The sequence below is a fragment of the Poecilia mexicana genome, unplaced genomic scaffold (assembly GCF_051168715.1).
Source record: "Poecilia mexicana isolate PSO_F unplaced genomic scaffold, ASM5116871v1 scaffold_2, whole genome shotgun sequence".
Classification (NCBI taxonomy): Eukaryota; Metazoa; Chordata; class Actinopteri; order Cyprinodontiformes; family Poeciliidae; genus Poecilia; species Poecilia mexicana.
Window position 1 is genome coordinate 49,662,461 of NW_028263371.1, and position 18,649 is coordinate 49,681,109.

Here is an 18,649-nt window from a genome sequence, read left to right on the forward strand (position 1 = left end):
GTTTCTCAGACTGAAAACCCATTTGCTGCAACTCATTCGACAAAAGGCTCAGCTGAAAGACCCTGATCTTAATAATGGGCTAGTGAAAAGACAAAAGGCTACAGTGACCTCAAAAGCCATCACCTTAAAGCCCAAGGATCTGTTGGAAGCGGAGTTGGCCATTGTACGCTATTGTCAGCAGCAGAGGTTTGAAGATGAAATTTCCTGCTTGCTGTCCAAGACTGGAACAGTAAGCAGACAGAGTTCCATCTATAAATTGGACCCTATATTGGATAATGGGCTGTTGAGAGTTGGAGGAAGGTTAAGTAAAGGAGCAATGCCCATGGAGGAAAAACACCCTCTTATTCTCTCTAAAGATCAGCATATCTCCAGGCTCATTCTTAAATCTATTCATCAGTTGTTGGGTCACAGTGGACGAAACCATACTCTGTCCACTCTTAGGAGGAAGTATTGGATCACCAACGCAAATGCAGCAGTGAGAAAAATCATATCTGAATGCCGCAATTGCAGACGTTTTAATGGGAGAACTTTGGAGCAAAAGATGGCGGATCTTCCAAAAGAGAGACTTGTTCCTGATTTGCCTCCATTTACGAATGTTGGAGTGGATTATTTTGGACCTGTTGAAATCAAGCAAGGCAGAAAACAATGCAAACGATATGGTGTGATATTCACCTGTATGACGAGCAGAGCAATACATTTGGAGGTAGCAAACTCCCTTGAAACAGATGCCTGCATCAATGCAATACGCCGTTTTATCAGCAGAAGGGGTCAAGTTGTTCACATCAGGTCGGACAATGGAACCAATTTTGTTGGAGCCGAACGGGAGTTGAGGCAAGCTCTCATTTCATTGGATCATAAACGGATTCAAGATGCTCTTACTCCATCTGGAATTGAATGGAGTTTCAATCCACCATCAGCATCCCATCATGGTGGAGTGTGGGAGCGTATGATACGCCTTGTTAGGCGCATCCTCAACTCAGTTTTAAGACAGCAACGATTGGACGACGATGGACTTCATACTGTTATGTGTGAAATAGAGGCCATATTGAATGATCGTCCAATAACAAGGCTATCAGATGAGCCAAATGACTTGGAACCTCTCACACCAAATCATCTACTGCTACTAAAAGGAAAACCTGCCTTACCACCTGGGCTGTTTGAACCCTCAGATATGTATGTGAAGCGTCGTTGGAGACAAGTTCAATACATCTCAGACTTATTTTGGAAACGCTGGATCAAGGAGTATTTGCCCCTATTGCAAGAAAGACAGAAGTGGAATCAACAGAAACAAAATTTGAAATCTGGAGATGTCGTTGTCATCATGGATTCATCTGCCCCACGTGGCTCCTGGCCTCTTGCTAAAGTAATATCGGTTTTCTGTGATAAAAAAGGCATGGTGCGATCTGTAAAACTGCAGACAAAGAACAATATTATTGAAAGACCTGTTACCAAACTTTGTTTGATACAAGGGGTGTAAATCAACAGATATGTATTCACTTGCTCCTATTGTTATTGTATAATTGTTATGTATGCCTGCCATAACAATTAGGGGCCGGTGTGTAGGAGCAGATTATGCATTTCTGTATTCTATATGGTTTGGGTCACATGATCTGTCAGCTGTCTATTTAGGTAGCATGCGGTGTTGATGAGGACAGGTGTGTTCCACCCGAAAGGGGGAAACAATTTTTGACCGCAACACAACGCAACGCAATATTAACGTGACGCAATGCTATTCAATGAATGCTGTGTGGATCGCTGGAACTATGTTAGAGGTGTTATTGACAACATGTTAGAGGAATGACTTGTTGTACAAAGGAAATAAGATGATGATTGCCGAGTCATGGAAATAAATGGATTATCTGGACTAACATCAAGGACGGCTCTCATTTCAATCAGCGGATAAGTGATCGGCGTGTCAACTTTACCCCGGTGTACCACCTCAGGGGCTTAAAGATTTGGCTTAGCCTCTACATAGTCCCTGAACATTTGTGTATCTGAATAAGTGTTGAATAACTGGAAATGACTGTGTCTGTTTAATAAACACCTTTCACATGACTTGGTTTACTAGCCTGTCTGTGAATGAGAGGGGGATATGGGATTGTTCAGGTGCTCACTGAGGCACTTTGACACCAGATTCATCCATCAACAAGAGCAATCAAAATTCAAAAACCTTTTATTATCGCATTTATGAGCAGATATGAAAAATGGTTTTCCTTTGCTCATGAATAGGAAAGAATCTCTTAAGCAACACACGACTCCTGATACATCAGAATTTACTGTTTACTGATTTTTTTCCTTCATGCTAGGGAGTTTAAATGAATAAAATCTAAGGGTTGAGAGAGAAGCTTACTAAGCTTACTCAATGTTTTAGTGTTTCTTTGAACCCAGCGACCTTACTCAGCAGTTCAGCCTCAGTCTCAGGAAGCTGAGACTGGTCTGCTTGTAGTTACATTGAAAACAAATAAGTTTAGGAAAACACTGTTGATCTAAAGATGGCTGAACTACTCAGTGAACAGATAAGTGAGGGTGAGTGAAAGATCTGTTTTCTCTGTTAGGTTGCATAGTTTCCTGTTGGTGTTGTTGTGGCGCAGCAGTGAGCTCCGATGGAGAATGAGAAGTTTCTTAGGTGAGTTTTGCAGTTGTGATCTGAAGCAGGAAGTGGTCAGAAGACCTGAAATACCCTCAGCGGAGCATAAGTTCCTTAAATGTGTGAAACAGGGAAACAAAGGACAAAATATTGTCAAACAAATATAATATAATAGCATTTTTCTGCAATCTTAGCTGTTTTCACTGAGAATAATTGTGGAAGCGTACTGAAATGTATTCTTTACCTGATTTTGTCAGTGTGAGAAATCTCAGTAAGAACACTGTAAATTGTGATTTTTCTTGCTTTAATGAGGAAGTAATTAAATTTTTTTATTCTCACTTTCTCCAGCTTGTCACAACTGATTTATTTTATTTTATTTTCTTCAAATAAGTTGGAAAGATAGAGACAAGTTACAAATTGGATTTGCAATTGACATTTTTTTTAACAACTTTCAATGTGGTTTAGGTCACTTTATTTATAGCTGTAGATAAACTTGTTTCACAGCAAGAGAGCACATGGTGCTCTGCAACCAGTTGCAAAACAGTCAAAGCACACATAGGATAACAGTAATCTAGTTTTAAAAAACATAATTAACTAACATGTAGTAAAAAAACAAAATCACCCAAAAGTTTAATGAATATGTCAGTAAAATGGAAATGAATGCAACAATATTATAAACTACTAGAAAAGCATCAGTTAATCATAGAATTTACTATTTACAGTTTCAAGGCTTTTTGCTGCAGTTTCTTTAACCGAGTTCAAGCACCATCAGCCAAAAACGTTTTTTAGGGACAAGCTATTTATAGTGTCAGTGGCCATATAATTTGTGCCATGAATGAACGGAAGAAAAATAAATAGGGGAGATTACTTTCGAATTTTAAGATGACCCGGTGAAGGATTACTGGCACCATAAAATAATTAGACTTGCTGTCCTGTCCCTGTCTGACAGCCTTAGTTCATCACACTATAATGACTCTACCACGGAGCTTAAAATGAAACCCGACTCTAGTTGGCACAGGCCATATGTCACACACTTTTTGGATATTCCTCCACCTGATCCAAACAAAAGCACTGCCAAATAAGCAAGAGTTACAAAAATCTGGTTCAGACCCCTCTCTAGTAACACAGTGCAGGTACATTGATACATGCCCAAGTTAAAGCTCTTCAGAACTTCAAAACTCCCGGTTTGATGGACACTCGCTTTGGAATCCCAGTATTTATTCCTGTTGGTTTGTTGTCCTAGATTTTGGCATAACTCTATTACAGATGGACTTAATAGTCACTGATCACTAACAAATCTGTTCCCTCTTAGGAACTCACCTCCTGGGAGTAATTATATGCAGTTCTGTGGCATAAACTGTTTAAATCTCTGTAAAAGTAAGTAATGGTATGTGGTCTACAAAAAATTTGCACAAATGGTCAGTAGTTTATCAAATACAATAAAAATCCAATCTTGAGCTCAGTCACAATTTTCTGAAAACGTTTCATATTTTAAAAGCTACTCGTTAAAGTAAATTGATGAAGAAAAAAACTAATAAAACTCACAATAACTTTATAATCTGAAGTTTTGTGGAGCGTATCATTTTGAGATAATAAGGTTAGATAAATGTCAACACAGCCTGATTTTTTTTTTCTTTTTTTGCACAGCACATCAGGTCATCACTAATATAAATTTGCACATAATCCCAGGCCTGGTGTGGCATTTCTGCATATTTTGTGCTCTGTTCACACTGATAAAATGAGCACGGAAATGATCATACATCCATTTTGCCGCTGTATCGGCATTGAAACATTAGGTCAAATGTGCCTGTTTTATTAAAAAACCCAAATCCAACCCTGCATATTTATCTTTGAATAACAGTTCCACTGGCCATTTTGCTCAAATGTGGGGTTGAATTGTATTAAAACCTGAAGAAATACAACCAAATTAAAGTCTAGCCTGGGCAATATTTCCATTGGGTGTTTTAAATGCATATTGAGCAGCATGGTGGTTTTACTCTTTCTCTTAGGCCAGAATGCAAATTTCAAAGGGTCCAGCGTCTTTTTAATTTCTCTCAAAATCTCAGCTCTGACTAGACTCTCCAGACATTTAATTAGAACTTTTGTTAAAGCAACTGGACTCAAATCACTTAAAGTTTTTTATATAAGTTTTAAATAATAATTTAACTGTAGAAACTTGGTTAAGTTAAACTGCAGGATTCAATTCTTTCACAAAGATATTAAGTAAGCAACCATGATTTTTTTTTTTCTTTTTATTATAGACCTTGGCAGAAAATACAAGTAACCAGTTTCTTCTATGTCTAGAAGGCGTTCAGTTGTTCATCAGTCTCTTCTGATTTTGAACTGACACATTTCCATATAGCATATGTAACCAATTGGTTCCTCCCTACAGAGAAACAATGTCACCGTTGTTAACGCAAGCTGGTCAACAACACTCAGTAACTAATCTGGTTATGATGCAATGTTCAGAATATTTTTACAGGATTGTTTGCACAAGGTGACAAATCCCATCTGTGCTTTTGATTGGCTGCCACGGTTGAGCGCACTGTGCAAGGCAGAGTGGAAGATCAGTTCGTGCTGGGACAAAGTTATCCTCCGGGATAAAGACGTTAAGAGAGCTGTAATTAGAAACTCTTGCTGCACAACACACCTTAAAATGTCAAACACTTCTGTGTGAGATGGCCATGATAAATTTGTCCTCTCTTGTCTTCGAACCATCCAGGCAGTAAACGACATGAGTACACAACCTGTCAGTCCTCGTTTGGGATATTCACCAAAACCGATGGTTGGCAAGAGTGTCAAACTTCCACTTATAAAGTTTCCAGTTTTCCAGTGGGATAGATATCAATATTCATTCAGTGTTTTTTCTGTATATTCCTGAGAATTAAGACTTATTTAGAATCAATGCACAATCAGCAATTTAGAGATTATACGAATTAAAACAAGCTACTAATTGACAGAATAAAGAATGATTTACTCACTAATGATTATTAAAACAAAAAAAAAAAAAAACTAAAGCACAACATGAAATGACTAACAAAGAAAAGTAGCACTAATTAATGAACAAATTATGACCAGGATGTAAATGTTTAAGCCTAAAATTTATAAAAATGTTTGTCAGAAGCCTCAAGGAATGGGTATTACAACTTTATTCTGATTCTAATCTTTAACACTAAACCAAGAATAGAGGGGAAAAGGTATAAGTCGTATCATGACTTTCTAATCTTTCTGGATCTTGGTATATGGGCATATTTAAACACCCTTTTACTCTTGGCATGGCAGACAGGGAATATTTGGCACAAACAACTTTTTGGAAGAGCCAAAAGGTCAGTGAGGTTGTTGGTTCTGGCACTGGCCCAATGGCTGACTGGTTCCAGTTTTTTGGATCAGATAAAGTTCACCAGTTTTCTCTAACCTGAACACGCAAGCCTCCTTTCTGATTTTAATATTGGGTCTGAGCTGTGAGACCCTCCTGTAGGGCAGGAGTCATTAAAAGGGGCTGATCAACCAATGAGAAATGGATTTGCTCCATCCGTCCATCCAAAAATGCTGGTATAGCTTTGGCTAGAAATGAGAACTCAATAGAGGCAAATACAACCGACTATTGATCCCAAAATTTGCAAGACTGCAAACATTCCCGAACTCAGTGCAGCAACCATTCACATAATTGGGTCATTTAAATATCTCCAAAAAAACATCTTAATGTTGTTAACTGAACTGAGAATTTAGTCAAAAAGTTATCAAATCTGGATGTCTATTTAATGCAGTTTATTTTTCAATTTGTCACTCAACTCAAGAGTTATAATCAGGGCACATATACCCCATAAGCTTAGAAAGTATTTCCCACTAGGTACATGATGCAAAAACCACATGTTTGTACAAAAGCAATGCCTAAAATATTTTTTGCACACAAATTGTATGTAAACAGGCAGAATTTTGGAAGATGAAATATGAGCCTCAAACACTCTTGACATCATCTGTAAAAAGTATAACAGTGCTTTTAGTCTCTAAAAGATCTAGCTTCTTTTTCAGAAATGTTCTCTGTTTCTAAGTATTTGAAAATGTCCTGATAGAAAATAATTGGGTTATGCATCACCAGCTCTTAAAGTCCACTTAGCTCTTTTGATATAATTATTTTTGCATCCATTATAGACTTACGAGGGCACAACATGAATGCTGCTTTAAATGTTAACTTTTTGTTTTGCTTAAAACTCATCTGTAGATGACATCAAATGATATGTCTTACTCACAGTGAGCTGTGTTTAAAATCACAAGAAAATAAAAATGGCAGGGTTGGCAAGGTGACTCACACTGCAGACAAACAAAGGAAGATGTCTTGGTTTCATCACAGAAGGCTAGACACTACACATCTTAAAACAGGGAAGAGGTTTGGCACTGTGATAGGATCAAATATATTTATGGAAAATTTTACAAATCTGATTTGGGAAAATAGATGTTGAAACTTTGTAGTGCAGATTCAAGAACATGCATAATGACAAAACATTGACAATCATGGGAGGAGTCAATTTTTGCCTTGAGGTTAAATGCAAAGGTAGACTTAAGATATTCTGGTGATTGTATTTATATCATCAATAGAAAAAAAAAGAGAAAAAAACATTAGTCCATGTTAACAAAGCATTACAACTCATCTTCAAGATACAAAGATTACATCAATATGGGAAACAACAACTCTGTAAATCACTTTAATCAGAAATAAAACTTTATAATTAAACTCACAACAATACAATATGACAAGGCTCTGGCCACTGCTGCAGATGTGTTTGCTGTGTCATATTTACGTAAGTGAGGATGTGACCAACAGTTTTTTGTTTTTCAATAGAAAGATTATACCAGAGGAACTAAGTGTGATTTTGTTTATCTTGGTTCATTATTATGCTGGGTGGCATGGACTGGCTAAAAACTGGCCCTTTATATGAATTTTAGCTGCACAGGCCTTTTTGTTCCCTGTTTCTATAATATCCACACAAAAAGGTTAATTGAACTGATGAGTCTGAATTTACCCTACGGGTGAGTTTTACATGCTTGTCTCTCTGTCCTGTGTTGTTTATGTTGATAGGGGCCGGGGACCTATCCACAGAAAACGTGATTTCTCATTCATTCTTCATACTGAGAAAAACAGGAACAGGAAATGGACAGATAAGTGGATAATTAGGATTTATTTTTCTGCATGATGAATAATTTTTAATCTTTTTTTTCCCTGTATGACTTGAAAAATGGTTCCGTAATTCTTGCTGTTTCATTCTTGTATTTTTCCTGGTACATTTATAAAATCAGGAAGTTAAACTAAAAAAGTAAAATTGTATTTATTTATTCCATTTTTAGCCATACTGACACCACATATTGGGTCATACATTCCTGTGATGGGGAAATTAAAATCATGTGCTGAAAGGGCTTTTTTGTGAACCTCTTCCTGAAACAACTATGGGACCCTGAAGGTGTGTGTGTGCAAACTATCATCCTTCTACAGACAAAATGAATAAATGATCTTCAAGTGTTTTATTTGTTCCTAATAAAACACAAAAGCCCATTTTTATGCTTTTGTAATACCATCAGAGTAACCTTCTTCATACTCACAACGCAGAGTCACAGGGAAACATAAAACTCTTAAATAAATAATCAGTAAGAGCAGACAAATAACAGAACTGGAAAATTATTATTTCAGTTAAATAACTTGCTCCTCTTCATTTCTATTAAAGCACTGTCCAGTTTCTGGACAGAAAGAACTGGTTTTCTGTGTATCCACAGTTTACAGAAGTTTAAAAGGTTAAGGCTGTCCCAAATATTTGTGCTGTCCACTTAAAATATCTGAAAGCACCGAGGGCTGTGTAATAAAGTTTCTCGGTATCTTTTTGAAAACTAAAGGTCACTAATAATAAAATCCCCTCACAGCCCATAAACTTCTTACCCAAAAATGTTCTTCACCATGGGCACAGGCAGCACATATTTCTGAAAGCAGTATTTACACAGCCCTCCGTATTCATCTGTAACTCTGGTGAGGATATGAATGCAAAAACCTAAAAGGAATTTACAATTTCATTAAATGACTGTAATCTTACACAATATAATATACTCCTCTTTGCGAAATCTGTCTTGAGAATCAAGAGTCCTGGGTCCTCTCCTCTGCTCTCTTCTCTTACTCTCACTCCACAGGGTTTCATAGGCCTGGAGGGCAAAGATGACCATGTTTCTGGTGAACCATATATTTGCTGTTTTGGCCATTTGATTTTGATCATTACCCTGAAGAAAAATGCAGTCATGACTTGTTTTCACTTTTTAAGTAGAATTTAATTTAATTTCAATTAGTCATTTATAAAAGTTTCTGGGTTTGTTAAAAGAGAAATAAGCACCTAACATTTTAGATTACCATATTTACCAGAGGCAACACCCAGTTAGTTGTGGCAGATGACAACTCGTACTGAGTCGGGTTCTTCTGAAGGTTCCTTTCCATTAAATGAGTGTTTTTCCTCTCCACTGCCACTAATGTCTGCTCAGCATAAGGGATTGTTGCAAAGTTAACAACACAACATAGGTGATTATGCTACTGTTGCTATGTGCTCGTCCAGAAGAAGTGAATGCCAAAGGTCAAGGTGTCACTGGAATCTGGTTCCTTAGGTAGAAAACATATTAAAGTAATATAAATAATAATCTGAACTTGAAGCACTATTTGAGAAGTGGGATCAATTGGAATGTATGTGTGACTTTCCAGCATCGATTCTTATGAATTACTAATCTTACCGACATAAGCACATGGTTACAACCAATCAAATAAAAATAGCAGTTAATTGTTGTTATGGACTTGGTGACCTGCCGAAGAGAAATAAGCTTCTGTCTCACATCAAGATAATTCCTACAGGGATTGTCAAGCTGGAGAAACTCTATACAATTTTTTTTTTTTTTTTGCCTGATTTTATCTCTGATTGCCTGTCGGGAAATGTCTGTCAGTCTGGACTAGCTACTATGAGGTGGGGTGAAAACCGGACTTTGAAGGGGAGCTAAACTGACCTGACCTCTTTTGCAGTCAAACAAACATGTTTGACTTTTCGAGGCAGATCTGGAAGCAGTCAGGTTGTGTGAACTGAACATTGACCCATCTGCTATGTCTGTTTCAGACAGCCAATAAAGAAAAGAGACTGGAACATGACAACAGCTCTGAACTGACTATTTCTTTCTTTGTAACTAAGCAACATTATGTACAGAAAAGCAAAAGAGCATAAAGCATCATACCAGCTCTCACCCAACTAAATACCATAACACAATGTAACGTATTAAACAAATAAAAAACAACAGAGAAATACTTGGACATTCAAGACTAAAACACACTAAATAATGAGATGCCTTACTTCATTATTTGGTTTACTGAAATAAACCAAACTGTTTCCATAATTCAAAGAAAGGCAATGAGACTTAATTTAACGAACTGACATTTCTACAATACAATCATTCCAAAACCCACAGACAAATGCATAGCCTCACATACATGTTCCAACTACCAACAGGAGTAGAACAAAGAATACAGCTGAATTTATCTAAATCATATTCAGCTTCATCTCTGCTTCAATATATGTGGGGGTGTAACAGAAACATAGCTTGTCCAAAGTCTGAGAATTTCTTTTATTACCACCATCGTACTGATATTTTTGTTCCTTTAGACCAGGGGTCCCCAAACTACGGCCCGCGGGCCGGATCCGGCCCGCCACGTCATTTGGTCCGGCCCCCTGAACAATGCCGGATCCGGCCCGCCCGCGCATACCAGAGAGCATTCAGTGTTTTTTTTCATATATTGTATTTTCCGGTTTATATGTGGATTTTTCTTCAACCACCAGGGGGCTTTTGAGCAAATGTGAAACTTCCCTCAATGGAATATATACTCGTCAGTCACCGTTTCACTCACGGTTTTTTCCATTTGCATTGTGGGTAAAAATCTATCCAAAAGCGCGAATGTGTCGTCGTCTCCCCCCCCCCCTCCCCCCTCCCCCCCCCCCCCCTCCCGTCGACAAGAATTTTTTTGTTTTTTTACTGCAAAAACTAAGACCGGACCCCGACCACAGAAAGGAACAGCTATGTGGCCCTCGCAGGAAAAAGTTTGGGGACCCCTGCTTTAGACTGTCAACCTTGCAAGAGTTTCATGAAACCTTGATGTGCTCAGTTGGCTTTAGTTTGTCTGTAATATCCTGTGATCTGTGATCCAGCATCAGGCACAGTCACACAGTTAAGTGTCTGGACCTCAGTCTTTCCCAGTCTTTTCAAAATCTGACCGTGAAAGTCATCTGGTGTGTTCCTGACCAATAAGCCGTCTGACATCTTATGCAGTGTATATAAATATCTGGTTTCAATTGTACTTGAACGAATTACAACTGAATTCATCTATTAGCATCCCTGCCAATACTACTGTAACCTACCCTATTTGAATATACTAAGATGATGCAGAAACAAAAAATAATTAATCTATTAGGCATGTCAGTGCTTGTTCAGCTTGAAATCTATTCTTGTATTAAATTGGCAGAAACATAAAAGGTAATACAGCTCCAGTTGTCTTGGTTGTATTCCCTGTAACTAATTTCATAAGACATGGCCAATCAGACATGCTAATTGTAAGCACAAGGCTGCCGTAATTGGAACAGTTTTGACCTGTTAGCCCAGTTGAGTGCAGTGGTGCATGAATAAGCAGCACCTCATATATTTCATGTGTGCTGCAGGAAACAATCTCTAGATGTCATTTTTTTAGCATTTCCTGATAGCACAAAGGTCCTGAAAGTGACAGTGGAACAGCACATTCAGTCTGTGGTGAAATCAAAGTACACTGAATGTTATGGATTGCTCACAGCCTGGCTTGTCTCATGTGCATCTTTCTTTGCTTGCTTTTATTCCCCTTCATCTGCTTTTGAAAAGAGGGAACAACAAATATGGAAGCTATCACCTCTCATCAGTGACAAAGACAAAATGCCCTTATTGTGGAGTTTTTGTGCAATAGCTCGCAATAACAAACCTGGAGCATTACACGGAAGGAAGTGATAATGTCTGTATTTTTCTAGACAAATGAAGCAAGACATCTCTAGACAATATAGTAGGGAGCTGTTTTATCAATCAATTTCAAAACATACTCCATCTTTTTGTAAGACTTAGTCATTTTTCACCAATCACCTCATTTATTTGAGGCAGGGTTGTTAGATTCAGATTGACTGCATTGTAAAAAAAAAAAAAAAAAAAAAAAAAAGAAAAAGTAAATCTCAGGTTTTACGTGTTTGCATTCTGATATTTTCACAGGAACAAGTGGTACTAACACAAAACTTTTGAAAACCATCATTGTAAGTTTCCTCAGAATAGATTTGAAATCTTAGCAATAACATAGCCCTGTTTTTTTTGGTATAGGAGTAAGATGCATGTTCTATTTGGGTATAATCATCTATGTTTCTTACAATATTTTCCGAGCTTCCTGTTGTTTTGATTGTCAGTAGTGGAAGACAGCAATTTTGAGTCGCCCTATTTTGGAAGGAAAAAAAAATCGTCTCACCAATTTGTTTGAAAACATCAACAAATTGCAACACCATAAACTATCATTATATTTGTTAAGGGGAATACGACCGCTGTCTGAACTCAAAGAAAGCTCTACATGTTTCACTGCAGCTGGCAACCAGTCAAAGATTACTAGATATTATAACAAATTAAAATAGAGAAAATGGCACAAAAAAGCTTGGTTGCCAATTAATGTTACTAGTTCAAAAAAGTAATTTTCTATTATACAATTTAATGGACAGAATAATATCCAAGTTTAAATTAGTTTATATAAGCCATCTGCACTTGCAGGTCAAAAAATCCCTCAGGAAAATAAAAGCTCACAGCATTGTTAAAAAAAAAAGGAAAGAAGAATTACAGATTGACACTGAAAGAGTTTGCGTTGTCTCGGTAGATGCTCAATTTGCTGTGCTGCCAAGTTTGTATATTGCAAGTTGAAAATAGTCAGTTAGCTGAAGATGAAATCAAAAGACAAACTCAGTTTAATACTAATTGCTTTAGCTCATAGACATTTCAGTCTTCAGTCACATATTGTACTGTACAATAACCATTTGTAAGAGTGTTATTTTAATGTCTGAAACTGTAAGACAAACAGAAAGTGTTTTTTATTTCAAGTATTTTAACTGTTTGACCAAATAAAAAAAAAATTAAATTAAATTAAAGTATAGTCATGAGAAAAAAAATGAAGACCCTATTAAACATTCAGCTCTTTCATATTAAATGTAAGGATAATAATGACAAATAATTTTTATTTTATCTCATATAAAGTGATTTTGGATAACAAAAACTTGTTGAGGAAAGTAAATTTAAAAAATGCATTTTACCTGAGAAAAAAGTTTGGTCAACATCGAACGTTAACCTCTTTAGTTAAATGAGACTCTTGTTGTAGTGATCAGGTCCTTACATATGTCTGAAAAAGTCTGCCCCAGACTTCACTTTCATCTTTGAAGAGTTTCTTGTATGCAAAAGTGTTTTCCAGTCACATCAGAGCATCTCCACTGAGAAAAAGATTTGGACTTTCTACAAATTCATGAGTTGATTATGAAGACATGCGCTTTCATATCAACCAAAGCAAAAGGCTAAGTCTTGTGATGACATTAGCATTTTGCTGCCTGTTTTCAAGGTGAACATTGCTCAACAGCGAGAGTGGCTGACTGTTTTGATTGTCTTCAAAATATAAACTTTCTACACAGTTGAATGGTGGATTTCAAATTTTTGAGACCTTATTAAATCTCTTACCAAACTCACAATGTTCTTTCTGAAGGCCTCAGACAGCTCGTTCAATCTTACCCTGGTGTTCACGGCACGCTCACTTTAACAGACAGGAGCACACAAAACTAAACGTCTGAGGTTTAAACAGGCGAAAAGACCTTCAAAATGAAAAGGGACAATGTAATAAAGTAACAATATTTTAATCAGGTGCACCTATGCCTATGTTCATTTTAACCAGTTTTAGTTGGAATAAATTTAGGAGTGTTATTTTTATTTATTTATTTTTTCACTATATCAAAATCAAATAGCCACGTGTCCAAAAAAATTTATTTCACAGGATGTCCTAATTTTTCACATAAACCTGTAAACAATTTCAAAGTGACAGCCATTAGAATTGACCATGAAGTTAAAGCTTTGTGATTCTTTGAACAAGTTTGCATTGGAAATACATGCAAAGGAAGAAGTTGGTATGTTCACAATTAAATTCATCACCTTCATGTTCATGCATTTATTAATTCTTGCACACAGATATAAAATAAGCTTTGACATTTTCATCCCCCTTTGAACAAGATGAAGATTAGTAGGTTTTGCTGTCATCCACCTTTGAAAAGTGTGAGAAATCTTGAGAAGCAGCAACCAGGTTTTAATAAGTACGGAGAAAAGAGAGCACATTACACCTGTCCTTAAATCACTGCTCCTGCCTGGCTTGCAGCAAGCACCAGAATTAGCACTCTAGTTCTCACTTAGCAAGAGGAAGCCATAAAAATATATCACAGTGCTTTCAGCTTGTAATTTCTGCTGTCCAAATGACAGCAGAAGGAAGCTGTAAAAGTAATGCTAAGATTGGAAAAAACTAGAATTTTAAGATAAAACTGCTTCTCTGTACAAGAATGAAAAAAAACACACAACATATTTAACAAAGTAATAAATAAGCTGCAACATTCTGCTAGCTGATGCTTTAAAAAAGATATGCAAATTACCACTTTTATTCTCATTCAGTGTAAAATAAATAATTTTCTTATTAGAGTAGCACAACATATTTTTTGAACCTAAATATCAAACCTTTAATTTAAAAAGCTTTTGGAAAAGGTAAAGTGGATTTATCCATAACCTCTGGGTCATTATTCTGAAAAAACAAACAAAAAAAACAACTTTGTTTATTTTCCATCAGACATTTGATTAAAAATATTCAGGTACTTAATTGAAAATGTAATCTGTATTTTTGTGGTTTGATTGAAAAGCCCAATTCCAAGAATGCCTCCCAAACAACTGGTTGGCATTTTCAATAGGTAATGTCTAATGGTTGCTATTGAGACTTACCTCATTATCTTGCTAATTGTGCATTATGAAATGTATACGTTAGCACTTGTGTTATAACTTGATGTGCATTCATATTATAGCACATTTTTATAGCAACACAAACCTCTGGCTTTAAAGCAAACGGTGGCAAAACAGCACTAAAATTTGCTTTCCGAATAGGTTATTACTTAAGTTGTATTTAGAGAACCTTTTATGATATATGCATATAAATATGTCTATACACGCACACACCCACACATATATACCCACTTTAATTATTAAGTAGATCCCTGTTGCAAATTCTGCCATTCCATTTAAAACAAACTGTTTTGTCAAGGACTTTTCATGTCTTCACACAGTCTGCCTCGCTCCCCAGAGCCACAGCTGCGTTCCTGCAACGTTCAAAAGGAAACCTGAGGGTCTGCATGCAGACCCAACACTTGCATGCTGCCTCTGCATTCCAGAGGCACAGTCATTACGGTGCACTCCGGGGAGACTCGTTAAAACCATTCTGGAAATGCTAACTTTCATTCCATTTGCAACTTATCAGTGTGGTTTGTCACAGCCAAAATGTTGTGATGGAGCTTTGGTGTTCCCAGGAGGACTCATGTCAAAATACTCAAACTGTATTTTTGGCTCTGCTTCAAATAAATCTGCCTCCTGTACCCCCTGTAGTGGCCTGATAGACCCAGATGACAATCACTGCGCGTTTGAATAATCAGCGGAAACTCTTGAATAAGCAGTGTGAACCCAAATGTCTGGGATGTTAATAAACTCTGCTCTTTGAAATGCCTTAAAAAGCTTTATCCTCTGGATATAGAGCAGCAGACAAGCTCTTACCCAGTAAATAGCAACCCTTGAGTCGATTACTCTTTATCAAACTAGGCCATCTGTCTCCTTGCGCCCAGTCTTTTGTACACAGCTATCAGACCTGGGCCACTGAAGAGGGAAAAGGACAGGCCAGGAGAAAGTAATGATGTTTGTGATGAGACTCAGTGTTGACTTAAGTCTAGCTGCAAGATCCCTGGACTCTCACAGTCAGGCCATTACACACTCCATGCGTTTTCACATAGGAAGTCAGAGGGGCTTGTAGGGGATGAAGACGCTCTTATATTAGACCGGGGTGACGAACAGATCACTCAGAGATATGTGTTCAACTTTGAGAATCAATAAATCCTTCCCCACAAGAACTCTAATGCTCCCCACTAAGGTTGTAATATTTGATTCATGATTTTTTTCTCCTAGTATCTATATTTTACCAATAAGAGCAACATTTCTGTAAGCTATAAAAATGAAAAGTAGCCATAATATCACCAATAACCTGGAAAAGTCATTTTTGTAACACTGTGATGTTTTTTCAAATAACTTAACATATTTAACTTGTGAAGGTTCACAAAAAAACTTGAGGAAGGTGGAAAGATTTTGAGAAATTAATAAATGTGTCAGGAGCAGGGATAGCCAATTTAATATTAGCAGGGCGTCATATTGTTTGGGCTGTTAATGAGAGGATCTAAACCTGCATTATGAGGATGTCTGAACAAACTACATGTTAGTCTGATTTCAAGTCATACAATAAGAAAAATCAAGTCAGGTATTTTTTGTGCAGGTCAGTATCTGATTTTAATTGTATATCATTCTGGGCATGACTGCAAAAGTGTAGCATGTTAATAAAATTACATAAAAAGTGAGAAAAAAAATCAGCTCAGTTGTCAAAACTCTTAAATTTTCTTACATTTTTTTTTTCTCTCAGGCTTTTGTAAGAGGCTCTAAATGGTTGTGTGGCAGCTGCAAGGCTTTCTGAGGTTTTGTTTTACACAGAAATGCTCACTCTCAGAGAGGATGATTGAAAACTGAAAAGAACTCAGAATTGTTTTTCAGGTTAAGGGAAAGAGGGTCTGAAGTGGAAGGGGGCAGATATCTTTACCTGTGAACTAAAAGTTGACCAGGCAAGTGAAGAGCACAACAGGTCTGAAGCAAAAATATCAAACATTTATAAGAGACATTCTTCAAGTTTAAGCTTGTAAGACTCACCAGCTGCACTCTAGAAATGGTGGTTCATAACAAAAATGCTTACAGGGACAAATAAGACATAAAACACTTTTCCTTGTATAAAGTCACAGTTTATCACTCGACAGCATTCGGTTTGAAGTTTTGAGATTAACTGGCAACTGAGTCGTTACATAAATTAAGTGGCACCCCTCACACAGTGTGCAACTCCAGGCATGTTATTCAGTAAAACCCTGCAAATATTAGGAGCCAGCCATTTAGTACCAAGTTGCTTTCTCAGCTAGATTCTCAAGAGTGATATTAAAAATGAAAAGAGAAGTTGCTGTATGCTCTTTTGAAGGCGCTCATGACCTTTTTTCATGGCATGTTTGACTTTGATTCAACTGATAATGATTCAAATTGAGTACTCTAGTTCCCATGTCTTGAACATATTTAACTCCAGGCAATCTGCTCCAAACCAGCCAAGACATTGCTGTACATCTAAATTAAAATGGCAAGGAGAGCATAAATCAGAGAAGCTGCCAAGAGGGCAATGGTAACTGTGGAGGAGCTTCAGAGATTCCCAGCTCATGTGGAGCATTCGTTGAAAGGACATCTATTACTCATGCATTCCACAAATATCTTATGGGTCAGTGGAGAGTAACTGTTACAAGAAAATACAATGTAAAGTTTCAGTTTGCTTCAAAACATGTAGGGCACAAACATGGAAGAAGGTGCTGTGTGAGGGGATTTCTCAGCAGCAGCAAAGGAAGCTGGTCAGAGTAGATGGAAAGATAGGAGGCAACTACTGGGCAATTATATGCATATAATATTAAATGGACATGCCTTGGAACATTTTACCTCATATGTTGAAACATTTTTTGAAATCCATTAAGTCTTTGTTACTCTTCCTTAATATTTACGGCGACCTTGTGTCATGGAAATATTTTTATTTATTTTTTTTAAGACGAAATATCTGCCTGAGCAGAGATGTTTACTTGAACTGAAAGATGACCTCACTTTAAAACAGCTCATAAAACATTTTTGTCTTTGGAGAAGTGTTTATATTGCAGTTATAAAAAAACTTTAACTGAAATAACAAACAGGATAATGCAGCCATTTTTACAATTCTGTAAGACAAAACTTGTCTTGATTAATTGCTGGCAACACTCAACAAGACTATGAATTATTGATGGCATCAGCCATATTAGATGTGTTAAATAACTTAAAATAAATAACTCTACTAAGAAATCATAGTATTCTACTGAAAATATTTTTGAATAATGCATGATATTTCAAAGTTATTGGTACCTCTGCTCTCAATGCACTTCCAAGAAACAGAGGACTCTTTTACCCAGAATTCTCTGTTACACTCTTCTCTTCAGCTTACCGCTCGGGTTTTCTCAAGGATTTTAGCTTAGAGACTCAGAGCACCATAATGTGTTTGGATGAAAAAAATCCTGCAAAAATCCCTTTTCATTTTTGTTCCTGAAAGCAAAGACCTCCACAATTTTACTGGAAATGTCCTGGTATATCAAAGTTCATAATACCCCAAGTTCAAACTAGGAACTCTGGAGGGGAATAGACATCACAGCATCACAGATTCTTCCTTGTACTTAACAGGCATGAGTTGCTTTTACAAAATAATTCTTTGCTTCACGCCACAAATATCTTTGAATGTTTGTCAATATAATTTGACCAAATCACACAGGTTCAACAAAAGCCATAGCAGTATTAGCAAACTACCCACATTTCCGGTTCTAATGAAAGGACTTGGGGCATGTTTTCTTGGAATGTCTCTTTAACAATTAGTAGGCAGGGAGATACTGTCGTTAACTTAACATGAGGACCACAAAATGCCTCTCCTTGCTACGGCTGTCTAAAGGCATCTTTGGTGGTTTTTATGGATTCTCGTTTAACCTAGCGACCAGCTGGCTTAAAGAAATTGTCCACTGTCTTATAGCATATTTACACCCAAAGAACCAAATTACCATCAATTACCAAGCTCTAATCAATTTGAAAAAAGTACGG